The sequence below is a fragment of the Macaca mulatta genome, chromosome 6 (genome assembly GCF_049350105.2).
Source record: "Macaca mulatta isolate MMU2019108-1 chromosome 6, T2T-MMU8v2.0, whole genome shotgun sequence".
Taxonomy (NCBI): domain Eukaryota; kingdom Metazoa; phylum Chordata; class Mammalia; order Primates; family Cercopithecidae; genus Macaca; species Macaca mulatta.
The window spans coordinates 186,789,567-186,806,785 of NC_133411.1; the positions used below are offsets into that span (position 1 = coordinate 186,789,567).

Below are 17,219 nucleotides of genomic sequence, written 5' to 3' on the forward strand. Positions count from 1 at the left end.
CCCATCTCGGCCTCCCAAAGTGCTGGGGTTACAGGCTTGAGCCACCGCGCCCGGCCCCACCTCTTTTTTTTTTTAAGAGACAGAGTCTCACCCTGTCACCCAGGCTGGAGTGCAGTGGTACAATCATGGCTCACTGCAGCCTCAACCTCCCAGGCTCAAGTGATCCTCCTGCCTCAGCCTCCCAAGTATCTGGAACCACAGGCATGCACCACCACGCCCAGCTAATTTTTCATTTTTGATAGAGACAAGATCTTGCTAAGTTGCTCAGGCTGTTCTCTAACTCCTGACCTCAAGTGATCCTCCCACCTTGGCCTCCCAAAGTGCTGGGATTACAGCATGAGCCACCACACCCGGCCCCATCTCTTTACTCTCTTATTGATGAAAAAATTCTTAATTTTACTATCGCCCAACGTATCAATCATTTTCTTTGGGGATAGTGTTTTGTCTTATTGAGGACATTTTTACATGCCTCCTAAGGAGCCTTAAAAATCTCCATATGCCCACAAAGTCCCACTGTTCTAATGCCTATTTTGTGCTAGAAAATAAATGAGGCACTGTCCCAGAGGCTACGTCTATCTTGTGGGAAAACTGTCTTCATCATCATTTGCCAAGCCAGGATATGATCAGGATGAGGACAATTTCCATGGCTCCCAGCATCTGAAACGCTTCCTGAATTAGAGAGAGTGGGCCTGATGCCACTGTGGGCCAGGCGGGTGCCCCATCCCAGCCCCACCTGCACCCCACAGGGACAGGGCATGAGGAATGGAGAAGGTGTGGTGTCCTTGGGCAGAGCCAGGCCAGACACGTGGTTCTGCAAACAGAATGAGGGTACAGATGAGTCTGCCTGCATTGCCATGGGGCTCCAGGGGCTGCAAGAGGTGGGAGAGAAGCAGGTAGAGGAGGGATCCAGCAGGAAGAAGAGCAGAGCATTCTCCCTGGGAAGGGAGAAAGAAGGATGCACCTGGCCAGGTGCATTGGCTCAGGCCTGTAATCCCAGCACTTTGGGAGGCAGAGGCAGATGGATCATGAAGTCAACAGATGGAGACCATCCTGGGAGGCGGAGGTCCCAGGAGACTGGTTACACCCCCGTCTCTACTAAAAATACAAAAATTAGCCAGGCATGGTGGCGGGCACCTGTAGTCCCAGCTACTCGGGAGGCTGAGGCAGGAGAATCGCTTGAACCTGGGAGGTGGAGGTTGCAGTGAGTCGAGATTGTGCCACTGCACTCCAGCCTGGGTGACAGAGTGAGACCCCATCTCAAAAAAAAAAAAAAAAAAAAAAAAAAAAAAAGACGCACCATTCGTTTAACAGCTCAGTGTTCCGGGGACCGGAGCTGAGGTCGCACCTGCTGGTTCCACAGCGCCTGTCTCTGGCATGAGTTGTTTAGATGTCAGAATTGGTGAAAAGTTTGAGATTGTCCCAGCTGGTCCAGGAAAGGTAATGGGGGAGCTACAAAGCTTGTAGAAGGGCAGTCAGGGCTGTCCTGTGCACAGGGGCTCCAGGGCACGTGAGCCACACTGTGGTTAGGGCCAGGCCTCCCAGGAGTGACCCAGACCAGCCTTTTCTTTCTCATTCTCTCACTCTCTGAATTCAAAAGCTTACGCATGCCATGAAAGTTCCACTGGATAAAAAGAAAGTATTTGCCTCCTGGGCTCAGAAATGGTATTAAGGAAATTGCAAATCTACTGACTGTGACAGAAAGCAAATCAGTGGCTGCTTGGGATGGGGTGGGGTGGGAGGGCTGTAGGGAGGGATTCCAAAGAAGCTCGAGGAAGCTTTGGGAGTCGTGCTGCTCTTGGTCTTGACTATTGTCATGGTTTTGCGGGTGTGTACGTGTGTTAACACTGATCAAAAAAGAATTTTTTTTTTTTTTGAGATAGAGTTTCACTCTTGTTTCCCAGGCTGGAGTGCACAGTAGCGTGATCTCGGCTCACTGCAACCTCCGCCTCCCAGATTCAGGTGATTATCCTGCCTCAGCCTCCAGAGTAGCTGGAATTACAGGCATGCACCACTATGTCTGGCTAATTTTTTGTATTTTTAGTAGAGACGGGGTTTCACCATGTTTGTCAGGCTGGTCTCGAACTCCTGACCTGAAGTGATCCACCCGCCTCGTCCTCCCAAAGTGCCAGGATTACAGGCGTGAGCCACCACGCCTGGCCTTGTTCTCTTGTATGTCAGTTACCCCTCCGTGAGGCTGCTAAACATCCTCCCGGCACAGACACACGCCTGCACGCCCTCACGCAGTTTGCAAGGCAGTTGTTCAAATTACACGTTAATCCCTCAGGCGTGCTCATCTCGCTCTCCGAACCTGCCCTCTTGTAGGGTCCATGGTTCTTCCAAGTGTCCTGGTCACAAGGCAGCTGGATCAACACTCAGAGGTACAGAGCAGGGCACAGTGTGGTCCCTGCATCTGTCTCACCCCCACGATCTTGACACACAGAGACCTTCCCAGGAGCTGTGACTTGAACTTCACAATCTGCAGGGCCCACCCAGGAGCCGTGTCCTCCTCACAGGCAATGGGATCCCCTCCTCTCTCCACCTGTGTGGGAAGATTGGAAACAAAACATAGAGAACGTGGGAGGAAAAACACTGAGGGGGTGGACCACACCTGAGGGTCCCCAGGACAGAGGGAAACACTGAGGGGGTGGATGGGCCACACCTGAGGGTCCCCAGGACAGAGGAAAACACTGAGGGGGTGGATGGGCCACACCTGAGAGTTCCCGGGACCGAGGGAAACACAAGGGGGTGGATGGGCCACACCTGAGCTTACCAAGGTTGGAGGGACACACTGAGGGGGTGGATGAACCACACCTGAGAGTTCCCGGGACACACATTAAAAACTACTGGGATAGACCAAACCTGAGAGTCCCCAGCATGAGGTAAACACTAAAGGAATTAATAGACACACCTGAGGGTCTCGAGGATGGAGGTAAAACACTGAGGGGATGGATGGGCCACATCTGAAGGCCCCCAGGACAAAGGTAAACACTAAGGGGATGGGCCACACCTCAGGGTCCCCGGGACAGAGGTAAACACTAAGAGGATGGATGAACCACAACGGAGAGTCCCCAGAACAGAGATAAAACGCTTTGGGGATCGACCACATCTGAGGGTCCCAAGGCAGAAGTAAACGCTAAGGAAATGGATGGACCACACCTGAGGGTTCCCAGGATCGATGTAAACACTAATGAAATGGATGGACCACACCTGAGGGTCTCCAGGACCGAGGTAAACACTAATGGGATGGATGGACCACACCTGAGGGTCTCGAGGATCACGGAAAAACACTAATGGGATGATGGATGGCACCTGAGGGTCTCTAGGAAAGACGTAAAACACTAACAAGATGGATGGATCACACCTGAGCATCCCCAGTACAAGGAAAGCACTAATAGGATGGACCACACCTGAGGACCTCCAAAACAGAGGGAAACACTGAGGGGGTGGATGGGCCACACCTGAGGCTCCTCAGGACAGAGCGAGGGATGGCTGTTGTTGGGATGATAATTCCACATCTTTGGAGAACAAGAATTCCAGCTAGTTCTCTTCTCTCCAAACAGCGTGGTTATGAACTAGCTCTCACTCCAGGAGGCTTTAAGGCTCCATATAATATCTGTAGTAATAAAGAAAAACAGGCCAGCTGCCATGGCTCACAGCGGTAGTCCCAGCACTTTGGGAGGCCAAGGTGGGAGGACCACTGAGGCCAGGAGTCTGAGACCAGCCTGGGCAACATAGCGAAAGCCCATCTCTAAAAATAATTTCAAAAATGTAAAAAAAACATAGTGGTAACTGTCACAACTAACATATTGTTACAAACAAAAATTTACATGAAGGTGAAAAAAACCAACTTTTTTTTTTTTTTTTTTTAACCAGAACGATGCCTCAGTCTAGGGAGCGGTGTTTCCTCTCCGGAAGCAGCTGAAGCCCTGAGCTGCTGTCCACAGGCGGACGGACTCTCCCGGAGCCCCCAGTGGGCCTCGGCTCCACGTCAGCTCCTCTCTTGTCTCTCTGCTGGTCCACGGGGGCCGCTGCAGCTGGCCAGGTCTCCTGGGAGTCAGAGGGGGCAGTGGGTTCCACCCCAGGGCCCACCTCATCAGCACTGTGCTCTCACCATCTGAGCAGCAGCCCAGAGGAAAAGGAGAAAGAAAGGGTGATGCTGATCCCCCAAGCAAAACGGAAACGCCTCCACCTCCCACCCTCCAAAGCACCCAACAATGGGCCCTGGGCACCGGGGGCCTCACAGGGAGTGTTTGCATCACAGTAAAATCTACAACGTTCCCACGGCGTGTGAGTGGACGCTTCCTCAACGCAGGCATGTCCGGCTGCCCCAAGGAATCTCCGGTAACGTCGAGATCTTTGAATAGCAGCAAGGGATCAAGGCCGATGGCATCTCTGAGGGCCTCAGTTTCCATCCATGAGGGCAAGCTCCCCTTTGGGAATCTGGGTTATGGTTCCCGAGATGGGGACAAGAGGCCTCCACTGACGGCGGTATTGACAAAAATCCATCACGTAAACACGCCTGTGAAAGTCCAAGCATCACAGTAGCTCACTGGAAAGGTGAAAGTTTCTCATCATCACACCCATAGAGATAATGGGGGCGGGGTGGGGGCAATCCCATCGCACGTGTGTGCTCTGTGCACTCACAGCCGCCCCTCCTCTGCTCTCTGGCTCCCGATGTGCGTAGTGAGAGGCAGACACCAGGCTAGAATCAGGAGGCCAGCGCCTTGTCCCAGTGAGTTTGGGTCTTGAGACAGTGAGTAGCAAGGGTGCAGAGAGGAAGGGATTTATCGACAAAGTTATCTGACTTTGATTCTTGAGCTCAATAGGGAGAGTTTGAATAACAAGGGACACCGATACTAACACATGTGTTAAACAGAGAAACTGCTTCTCATATTTGATAGGCAATAAATGTCGCATTTATTTATACTTCTAAGCAAAGCCTCATTCTCACTTGCTCATTTTCGGAGAGTGAGAAAGCCCAAGATCTCATGGCCCTTCCCCTTCCTCAGGTTATGGACACCAGGGCCCTGGGGACTGCAGAGCTGGGGAGGTCTCCTGGGAGTCACAGGGGGCCATGGAGGAGAGCGGAGGAGAGAATGCTGTTCTTGGGTGTGATCAGGTGGCTGTCAGATCCCCGCTCCTACATTCAGTAGGGAGTGACCTTCAGAAAATTATGTAACCTAAGTCTCAGTTTTCTCATCTGAAAAATGGAGCTGATGGTAATAATCCTCATCCAGGAGAACAGTATTTGTTGATCATCCTCATGGCATTCTTTTTAAGAGCTTCACAGCACTCCATTATATGGGCATTAAATCATTAATTTATTGTGTGCAATCTCAGCTCACTGCAACCTCCACCTCCCGGGTTCAAGTGACTCTCCTGCCTCAGCCCCCTGAGTAGCTGGGATCACAGACGTGCGCCACCACGCCCGGCTAATTTGTGTATTTTTAGTAGAGATGGGGTTTCACCATGTTGGCCAGGCTGGTCTTGAACTCCTGACTTCAGGTGATCCGCCCACCTCAGTCTCCCAAAGTGCTGGGATTACAGGCCTGAGCCACCACTCTGGGCCCATAGACCTAAATATAAAACACATTTGTTGAACGCCACGAAACCAGCAGCTTTGCTGTCACCACCAGAGGGACTCACATGATTTGGAGAATTTTCAAACAGGGATATTGATGCAAACAAACAGGAAGGACCAGTAGCTCTGCTCGTCTCCCCAGAGACCAGAACCTGCCCAAGCCACCCAGCATCCCTGACTGATGACAGTGCCTGAGCGCATGTGAAGAGAAGACATGGCGAGGGGAGATGCCTGTGGAAAGCAGATGGCCTGAGCTCTGTGTGCACGCCCCAGTCCACGGGGAGATCCATCAGCAGCAATGGAAGCCTCACCGACTCAAGGTGTTAGTGCACAAATTCACACAACTGTTGGCGGAATACCATGCATGCAGATAAAGGAGCGGTTCCTGGGAAGCCATGCATAAGAACAGAAACAAACAAAAAATGAGCAGAGGCGGCTGTGGCTACACACTGCTGACCAAATTTACAAATTTAGTACAGGCAGGTTACAAACAAATGAACAAAACAGTAACAACAATTCTCAGGAGAAAAAAAGCAGAATCCAGCATAGAACAGTCTATAACCTAAAGTACCCAGTGTTCAATGATAAGTTACAAGACAAGGCTGGGCGGTGGCTCACGCCTTAATCCCAGCACTTTGGGAGGCTGAGGTGGGCAGATCAGGAGGTCAGGAGATTGAGACCATCCTGGCTAACACGGTGAAACCCTATCTCTACTGAAAATACAAAAAAAAAATTAGCCGGGGGTGGTGGCGGGCGCCTGTGGTCCCAGCTCCTCAGGAGGCTGAGGCAGGAGAATCGCTTGAACCTGGGAGGCAGAGGTTGCAGTGAGCTGAGATCGGGCCACTGCACTCCAGCCTGGGGGACAGAGCGAGATTCCATCTCAAGAAAAAAAAAAGAAAAGTTACACAACAAAAAGAAACAGGAAAGTGTGGGGGGAACCAGTTACTAGAAACTGTCTTCATGTCCTTAGATGTCACACTTAGCAAACAAAGACTTCAAACCAGTTACTGTATGTTAAAAGAACTAAAAAAGGGCTGGGCACGGTGGTCCATGCCTGTAATCCCAGCACTTTGGGAGGCCAAGGCAGGTGGATCACCTGATCTTGGGAGTTCAAGACCAGCCTGATCAACATGGAGAAACCCTGTCTCTACTAAAACTACAAAATTAGCCGGGAGTGGTGGCGCATGTCTGTAATCCCAGCTACTCGGGAGGCTGAGGCAGGAGAATCGCTTGAATCTGGGAGGCAGAGGTTGCAGTGAGCTGAGATTGAACCACTGCACTCCTGCCTGGGCAACAAGAGCGAAACTGTGTCTCAAAAAAAAAAGAAAAAAAAATGACTTATGAAACATCAAGCATATGTAGAATGAAAGTCTCAGAAAGAAAGAGGAAAGAAATAATTATTTATAGAAATAATGGCTGAAAACTTACCAAATTTGATATAAAACATTATCTATAGAATCAATGTTTACTTTTAGTAAGATAAAAAACCAAGATATCCACTTGTACACACCTTGTGTCAAGCTATGAAAAGACAAAGAGTAAACATTGAAAACAGTAAGACAAAAACTTCTCTTGATGTACAAGAGCACCACGATAAAATTAGCCACTGATTTCTGATCAGAAACAATGGTGAGACCAGGCACGGTGGCTCACGCTTGTAATCCCAGCACTTTTAAAAAGAAGCCAAGGCGGGTGGATTACCTGAGGTCAGGAGTTCGAGACCAGCCTGGCCAACACGGTGAAACCCCGTTTCTACTAAAAATACAAAAAATTAGCCGGGCATGGTGGCGGGCACCTGTAGTCCCAGCTACTCAGGAGGCTGAGGCAGGAGAATGGTGTGAACCTGGGAGGTGGAGCTTGCAGTGAGCTGAGATCGCACCACTGCACTCCAGCCTGGGCAACAGAGTGAGACTCCAGCTCAAAACAAAACAAAACAAAACAAACAAAACAAAAAGATATGCCTTCACCTGGTCGATTTCCAAAATTCTGGTATCTCTTTTGTAAAACAGTCAATATCAGATTGTTTGCAGGTGGGGTAGCCCAACGGGTCCTGCACAGGAAATGTCCAGTGCTAGACAAATGTAAAATGGCCAGTACTGGGTCGTTGCCGAAGGTGTAAAATGGTAACCCCTTGGCGAAGGGCCTCTGCTTTAGTCTAAATTCAAATGATCTGGTTTCAAACCGGGACTTTGGAAATGCCATGCATTCTTCCCCAGTCTCAAATATGCTGGTTGTGGTAAACCACACAGAGATAAAAACCACTGTTGAGATGGAGTCTATCATTGCTTTGTCAGTGCATCCTTCCAGAGGAGATTTCAATATTACTACACAGCGTGGCCAGCTATACGTCAGTCCACAGAGTGCTTCCGTGTTGTTTTATCATGTCATGAAGTCCCTTCTTAGTCACATGGCCAACGCATTAGCCAGCCATGGTCTCCTTTAACACTCTAAAATTGGATTATATTAATACATCCATATTTGCACAGATTCTCCTGGCCCCCTGAGGCCTGTATTTTGACTTCTCAACCACCCAGTGAGACCCTGTTACTTCATTAATGATGAATGTTACTAACTTGTGCCCAGACTATATCTTCATTTTTTCCTATATTAAACAGCAATTCAAGTATATTCCTAATGATGCAGACATGATGGGCACCACTTTAGTTCTAGGTAAAGACAGTCTCTCAGAGGTTATACATTTTTTCCAAGTGAATTCTGCCATAATAAGGAACCGATCCTAGGGACCTGGCATGTTTTTGCAGATTATTGCCTATGTGTGGCAACTATTTTTAAGTGATGCCATTTCAAGGAAAATAAAAATTACCACTGACTGATTCTTCAAATCTAAGACACATATCCATTGTAATAAGCCTAATTATTTTATAACCATGAAGAAAGAAAAACTCTGACAATTGAACTATATCAACATAACTTAGAATTCTTCCTAAGTACTTATTGAAAGAGATCTTTTAGACTTATTTAGATCTGGATTTTACCTTTATGCTTTTTTTTTTTTTCTTTTTGAGATGGAGTCTCACTGTCTCTCCCAGGCTGCAATGCAGGGGTGCGATCTCAGCTCACTGCACCCTCCACCTCCCAGGTTCAAGCGATTCTCCTGTCTTGGCCTCCCAAGCAGCTGGGACTACAGGTGCCACCACCACGCCCGGCTCATTTTGTATTTTTAGTAGAGACGGGGTTTCGCCTTGTTGGTCTGTCTGGTCTCAAACTCCTGACCTCAGGTGATCTACCCGCTTTGGCCTCCCAAAGTACTGGAATTACAAAAGTGAGTCACTATGCCTGGCCGCCTTTATTCATTCTTGTATGTGCATAACAGGAAAACAGAAGTGAAATTAATTGGTTAAGATCTCCCAAAAACAGTCAGGTGTGGTGGCTCACGCCTGTGATCCCATCACTTTGGGAGGCCGAGGCAGGCGGATCACGAGGTCAGGAGATTGAGACCATCCTGGCTAACACGGTGAAATCCCGTCTCCACTAAAATTACAAAAAATTAGCCGGGTGCGGTGGTGGACGCCTGTAGTCCCAGCTGCTGGGGAGGCAAGAGAATGGCGTGAACCCAGGAGGCAGAGCTTGCAGTGAGCTGAGATCGCGCCACTGCACTCCAGCCTGGGTGACAGAGCGAGACTCTGTCTCAAAAAAAAACAAAAACAAAAACAAAAAAACCCATATATATATACATCCCTAAAACTTTTTCGCACGTCGAATTTGAATCTTCCAAATCACTTCAACTTAAAATTGTTGGTGTCCATGTGTTTTCAATTAGTAATGTCCTCTTGGGACATGGCGTTTTTTGAAAAGAGGACTCCACCACAGCCACTGATTCTCATTCTGCAAGTTCTTAGGACGGCACTTTCTTGGTCTTACCAGAAGGGGCCAGAAAAAGGTTTCTACAACCAATACAATGTTCCTTCCTCAAATGAACCTAAAAGAGCACTTTGGGAGGCTGAGACGGCCAGATCACGAGGTCAGCAGTTCAAGATCAACCTGACCAATATGGTGAAACCCCGTCTCTACTAAAAATAGAAAAATTGGCTGGGCATGGTGGTGCACACCTGTAGTCCAGCTACTCGGGAGGCTGAGGCAGGAGAATCACTTGAATCCAGGGGGCAGAGGTTGCAGTGAGCTGAGATTGCACCACTGCACCCCAGCCTGGGCATTTTTTGAAAAGAAGCCTCCATCACAGCCACTGACTCTCATTCTGCAAGTTCTTAGGACGGCACTTTCTTGATCTTACCCGAAGGGGCCAAAAAAAAAAAAAAAAGGTTTCTAGAACCAATACGAATGTTCCTTCCTCAAATGAACCTAAAAGAGTTTGTTGACTGGAACATAGAAGGGTTGTAGTTTTCCAGCCAGGCTGCCAGTACTTATATCCAACTTCGCAAACATGTGGACAGTGACTAGTCATTCTGGCCTCTCTCTGGCTGTTCACAACTGTAAAAGGCCTTCCATTCATTGTAAGGTACATCCTGACCTCAGAAGTCATAAAATGTGAAAAAGGATGCTGTGAAAACTGATCTGGAATCAGTAAAATATGGCATTAACGACTGCGTGCTGGACACTTTAAACTTTCACATAGGGTCAAATGTGTTCGTAGTTTTGCTTGATTTGTTCGTAGAGATTTGTTCGTAGAGAGCTTGGCATTACGTTCCTAAGGCTCCCAGAGATTACGTAATTTTCCTTGGGTTCGCTAGGATGAAGAGGATTCAGGATGCAAGTCCAGGTGTGAAGTAAAATGTTTTATAAAACATTCTAAGAAGTCCTCCATTACACCTAATAGTGACAGTTTCATAAATTCCTATAATGGATGATAAATCCTTTCGTTCCACCAAAGCAAAGATTTACTACCACTTTGGGTAACATATTAATACCTTGGTGTGATACTAGGTAAATATGCTTGCTCTTGAAGAAGTATTTAATTACTAAACCTACTTTTAAGTTGGATGATGATAATGTCCAATCTTTTAGAACAATTTAGCTTATGCCAATTGTCCTGGTGTATTTCTTGTGTTTTAGAATCCTCTTTTTGGAAACAATCACGAACTTACACAAACTTACAGAAAAGTTCTAATTACTCGGGAAAGTAATTTGCCAAACTGATGACCGTAATTTCCAAAAACATCTGTGAGTATTTCCTACAAACAAGGGCATTCTCTTGCATAACTACAATACAACCATGAAATTAGGAAATTAATATTGATACACTACTGCTTTCTAATCCTCAGATCTCATTCGCGTTTTCCCAAGTAACCCAAAAAGTCCTTTATTGAAAACAATTCAGTTCAGAATTGTTCACTGCATTTATCACATCTCTTTAGTTTCATTTTTCTGAGATAGTGCCTTAGTCTTTCCTTGACTTTTGTCACCCTGACACCTGTGAACAGTACAGGCCGGTTATTTTGCAGAATGTCTCTTAGTTTGATGTTTCCTCATGATTAGATTCAGGACGCTCATCTTTTGCTGGACCGTCGACAAGGTGGTGTTGTGTTCCTACTGCATTCTATCAGATGGCACATGATTTAGACTTGTTCCCTTACTAATAGTATCCACATCAGTCACTCAGTTATGGCTGTATATGCCAGACTTTTGTATTGAAAAGTTACTTGATTTTGCTTTGCAATGAGTAAGTCTTTTGTGAGAAGTTGTAGTGAGACTATGTAAATATTCTGTTCTTAACCGAACTTTCAAATTTTTTCCACCGCGACAAAAGCATTTCTTTCATATAAATCCCAATGCTTTTGATCAGAAACATTGGCAAAATCAGTAATAGGATTCTGTCTGAGATAAGTTGGCAACCCAGGAGGCAGAGGTTGCAGTGAACCAAGATCGTGCCCCTGCACTCCAGCCTGGGCAACAGAGCGAGATTCCGTCACTCCGTCTCAAAAACAAAAGAAACCAAAAACATACAAACAAAAACCTGTGGCAATGCCAGCAGCTACCTGGTTAAGGTCACCTTTTCTGATTGGCCTTGCCCTCTACACACTACCCATTCATGTTTCTTTAATAAGTGCTTTTTAAATAAGCATTAAGGCAATGTGTTTAGATCTGACTTTGTTACACCATAAGTTTTTCTCTTATTATAAAAATGAATGGCCGGGCGCAGTGGTTCATGTCTGTAATCCCAGCACTTTGGGAGGCTGAGGTGGGCAGATCACGAGGTCAAGAGATCAAGACCATTCTGGCTAACATGGTGAAACCCCGTCTCTACTAAAAATACAAAAATTAGCTGGGCGTGGTGGCACACGCCTGTATTCCCAGCTTCTTCGGAGGCTGAGGCAGGAGAATCTCTTGAACCCACGAGGCAGAGGTTGCAGTGAGCCAAGGTCACGCCTCTGCACTCCAGCCTGGTGACACTCTGACTCCAAAAAAAATAATAATAATAATGTACATTTTAGGGAATCTTGATAATACAGAAACATTATGAAGAAGAAAAAGTCACCTGTTAATTCCACCTTACCATTCACAAGAGAGCGATGTTAACATCTGTTTGTATTCTGTTCCATGGTTTTTTCTATGCCTTTTTTCACTGGACTCAAATTTTGTATTTTGCTTTTTTGCACTTAACTTTGTAACCTGGCATTTTTGTTTGTTTGTTTTTACGAAACAGCCCATAAGCATAATTCTTTTTTAAATTTTATTGTAAATTAACAATTTATAGTTGTATATATTTATGGGATAAAAAATGATTTTATGATGTATTAGGCTTGATACCTGGGTGATGAAATCTTCTGTACCACAAACCCCCATGACACAATTTACCTGTATAACAAACCTGCACGTCAAGTGACCCTGAACTTAAAAGTTAAATTAAGTTTTTAAAAATGTATATTCTGTCCAGTACCATGGAATCTGTTCACTGAAATGGATATTTAACACTAAAGGTCCAATTAAAGCATTTCCAGAACTTAGAAAACAAATATTTTTCCTTTAGTTAAGTTCTATAGCAGAAAAAAAGACAAATAAATATAGTTAAATTTTAATGTATACAATGAAATAATGTTTTATAGTATTATTTAAAACATACCATTGTCTAATAAAATATTAATAACTGTATAAGAGATTTTAGCTATTCTTGCACCTAGTCTCAGATTTTTAAATAAGCCCTTTTTAGATTTAATAAATAACATTGAAGGAAGGTCTATAAGAATTTACTCTCAGAATTAATATAAATGGCCTCATGATCCACCCGCCTCGGCCTCCCAAAGTGCTGGCACTACAGGCACGTGCCACAGCGCCTGGCCTACACATTCTTTATATACCTAATTTGTTGAGAGTTTTCATCACTAATAGGTGTTGAATCTGTCAAATGCTTTTTTCTGCATATATTTAATGCTCACAGAGTCATAAGGTTTGGATCTCTGTCTCTACCCAAATCTCATGTTCAATTGTAATCCCCAGTGTTGAAGATGGGGCCTCGTGGGAGGTGACTGGGTCATGGGGGCAGTTTCTCATGGTTTAACACCATCCCCCTTGGTGTTTTCTTGGCAATAGCAAGTTATCATGAGATCATGTTTGAAAGTGTGTCGTGCCTGCCCCCTCCTCCTGCTCCAGCCATGTGAAGTGCCAGTTTCCCCTTCACCTTCCACCATAATTGAAGCTGAGCAGATGCTGCCATGCTTCCTGTACAACCTAGGGAACCATGAGCCAATTAAACTTCTTTTCTTTGGAAATTAACCAGTTTCAGGCATTTCTTTATAACAATACAAGAATGGACTAGTGCCAAAAATTGGTACTGGGAGTGGGGCACTGTTTTGAAGATACCTTAAAATATGGAAGCAGCTTTGGAATTGGTAATAATCTGAGGCTGTAAGGGTTTGGAAGGCTCAGGAGACAGGAAGATTAGGAAGAAAATTGAACTTCCTGGAGACTTGTTAAATTGTTGTGACCAAAATGCAGATAGATAGTGATATGGACAATGAAGTCCAGACTGAGTAGGTTTCATATGGAGATAAAATCCTTATTGGGAACTGGAGTAAAGGTCACTCTCGTGTGCTTCAGAAAAGAGACTGGTGGCATTGTGCTCCTGCTCAAAGAATCGGTGGAACATTGAACTTGAGAGAGGTGGCTTAGGGTATCTTGTGGAAGAAATTTCTAAGCAGCAAAGCATTCAAGATTTGACCTAGATGCTTCTAAAAGCCTGTGATCGTATACCTGAGTTAAAGAAATGACCTGAAACTGGAACTTATGTTTAAAACAGAAGCTGAGCTTAAACATTTGGAAAATTTGCAGTCTGGCCATGCAGTAGATAAGAAAAATCCATTTTCAGGGGGAGGTATTAAAGCAGGTTGCAGAAATTTGCCCAAGTAAAGAGGAATCAATTGCTAATCGACAAGACAATGAAAAAACAGCCTCAGAAGTATTTCAGAGACCTCCGTGACAGTCCCTCTGATCATAGGCCTGGAGGCCTAGGAAGACTGAATGGTTTTATAGGCCAGGCTCAGGGCCCTGCTGCTCTGTGCAGCCTCAAGACATGATGCCCTGCACTTTGGCCACTCCAGCTCCAGCCACAGCTAACAGTGATCAAGGTGAAACGGGCTGCTGCTTCCAAGGGTGCAAACTGTAAGCCTTGGCAACTTCCACATAGTGTTAAGCCTGCAGGTGCACAGTGAGGCTTAGGAACCTCTGCCCAGATTTCAGAAAATGTATACAAAATCCAGAGAACCTCTAACTAGGACGGTGTGGTGGGGAGATGTGGGGTTAAAGTCTCCATATAAAGTCCCCACTGGGGCACTGCCTAGTGGAGCTGTGAGAAGAGGGCTACCATCCTCCAGACCCCAGAATTGTAGATCCACCTGTTACCAGAAAGGGGTCCAAATCCAGATCCCAAGAGGGGGTTCTTGGATCTCATGCAAGGAAGAATTTGGAGCAAGTCCACAGTGAAAAATGGAAGCAACTTTATTAAAGGAGTGAACAAATAGTGACTCCATAGACAGGGTGGGGCATTTCCAAAACTATGAAGAGAAAAGCATCCATCCTACTAGGTGCAGTGCATATTTAAAACTACAAATGCTTTTGTTCTCAAAGTATCAAGACATTCCTGGGTCTGTTAAGTCCTGAGTGTGTTTAGGAAACATTATTAATCTGTTCCCTCAGTTGTAAACATCTTAAGGCTAGGAATGCTTAACCTCCTGGGAATGCAGCTCAACAGGCCCCAGCTTCATTTTTCTTAGCCCTTGTTCAAAATGGAGTCACTCTGGTTTGAATGTTTCTTTTTTTTTTTTTTTTTTTTTTTTTTTTTTTTTTTTTTTTTTTTTGAGACGGAGTCTCATGCTGTTGCCCAGGCTGGAGTGCAGTGGCGCGATCTCGGCTCACTGCAAGCTCCGCCTCCCGGGTTCCCGCCATTCTCCTGCCTCAGCCTCCTGAGTAGCTGGGACTACAGGCGCCCGCCACCGCGCCCGGCTAATTTTTTGTATTTTTAGTAGAGACGGGGTTTCACTGTGGTCTCGATCTCCTGACCTTGTGATCCGCCCGCCTCGGCCTCCCAAAGTGCTGGGATTACAGGCTTGAGCCACCGCGCCCGGCCGAATGTTTCTTACATATTTCCCCCCTCCCTTTTACAAGAGGACCCTTAATCCTCAGGGTTGCAGAAGGATGAAGGTCCGTCTTCTGTAACTTCTTCATGCTGAACAGGGGCGATGACATTTCCACATAACTATTAGGGTCTCTTGTATTCAGGGTAGAGAGGAGCTCAGTCAGAAAGCAGTGGTACGTTAAGCATCATTTGCATTTCTGAGTTCCAGCAAGAGGTGAAACCTGGAAGATTAATAAGTGTCCAATTTAAGAAAGTAGCGAGTAAGCTTATCTTGTGTTCCTATACAAAGAGTACAACCATACTCGACAACATCAAAGAAAAATAAGTAAAATTATCCCAGGTAAACTAACAGGAAGGCTTTCCAAAGACTGGGCAGTTGTTGGGACCAAGCCGATATGGAGTTGGCTGACGGTGCATCAGTGGCAGAGATACGAGTGTCTAAAGCTTTCTTAGCCTGGGTAATATTATGTGAGTAGTCTGGAATGTGCTGCAACATTTCATTTTGATCGAAGCACAAGTTCCCCCTTAAGTTGCTGTTAAAATGGCTTTGCCATTCGGTTTGGTAAGGCCACCTGCCTAATCTGAGCGATGTCCTCAGGAGGGTAAGGGCACGGTGCGTATTACTCAAAGCTGCAGCCGTGTGCTTGGCCAAGGCCTCAACTTGCAGCTCAACATTGATCGTGGCTGCCTGTGAAGAAGGTATAGCCATCTGGTGGAAGCAGATGGCTTCTATAATGAGCCTTTACAGTTTTCCAGTTAGATGGAAGTCGGTTTAATTCAGTGAGGATACATCCCAGAGGATAAAGATGACCCCACATACACCTTCCAGTCCACTTATAAGGTAAGTGTCACCAGCTGAGTTCCACAAGCCCATCACCACCTCAAAAAAGAAGAGGCACCAGTTTTTTGTGAATTATTTTGCCATCTCACCACATTTTGTCTGTTAAAAGAAGGGTCTTACTCAAACTTGGGGAAAATCAGCAGCTAATAAATTATTTAAGCTGTGGTCTGTGCCTCTCTGCCTTGTATTAAAAGAGAAAGCTGAGGCCTTTGGAGATGAATCTGTGGAATATGGGGAGTCTCAAAAACCCAATTTTACAGTAAATACTAAATCCCATTTCTTAGGCTCTGCTCCTTTTGAGGTGCTCGATTTGGTACAGGCACGGTGTGACACCCAAGGCTGGTGCATCAAAACCACTTCTGTGGGGTCTGCTAAACCCACGGGGTGACTGACTGAGAAATTTAGCTGAGATGCCTGGATGGACTGCACGTTCTCTCCATAGCTCTGTAAATCTCTCTCGGCTGGCTTTTGAAAATACCAGGTGGCCGCGAGTTGGAGGTGGTAATACTCCCTCTTCAGCAGCTCCTGTGTTGTGGTCACATGTCAGCTACTCTTTGCAGCTGGTGAAGGCAGGATCAGGATTGGAATATATGTTAAACAAAGGCTGAATCTAGACACATGCACATCTAAAGGCTTTTCCAGTTCTGTACAACTGAGCCTCAACAGTGTCTGTTACAACAAAATTGTCCTCCAAACATTAATTTGGGATCTTCTCCTATACATGTACAAACAGGGGATTGACTAGTTGTCCATCTTTGACACTTACTGTGTTCCACCAAGAGGGACACCTTCCAAAGCAAGAAACTGTTGGACAAACTTCAATCGAATGTCTGAGCATGATCCGCCTGGCAGAGGTTTACTTCCTGAAGAATGGACTTCACCTTTTAACACCACTTCACACTGAGGTCCAAATGGCTGCACAGACAGTTTTTAGATCCTAATAGAGAAAGAAATCTGAGTTGAAGATTCTGAATTCAATTCTTTGGTCAACTATTTCCTATATTTCCTTTGCCCAAAAGACCTAGCTAGGTGCTGAGGACACAATGATATTCCCACCCTTAGAGCTTGTGCTCCAGAGAAGAATATAGGCAAGGAGAGAGACAATCCACTGCCATCTGCACAGCGGGTGTAAGCGGCCATGGTGCTACAAGCATGCTGTTCATGGGAAATCTGGGAAGAGTGGAGGAAAGCTTCCCAGAGGGAGCCAGCCCAGGGAAGCCGTGGGCAAGCATTCCAGGCACAGGCGTTCA

General features: G+C 45.9%; 1 pseudogene; it reads right to left on the minus strand.

Annotated features, from left to right (window-relative positions):
* Nucleotides 1-979: 979 nt before the first annotated feature.
* LOC114679049 (uncharacterized) lies at nucleotides 980-4,316 on the minus strand (annotated as a pseudogene).
* Between the last annotated feature and the right edge of the window lie 12,903 nt (nucleotides 4,317-17,219).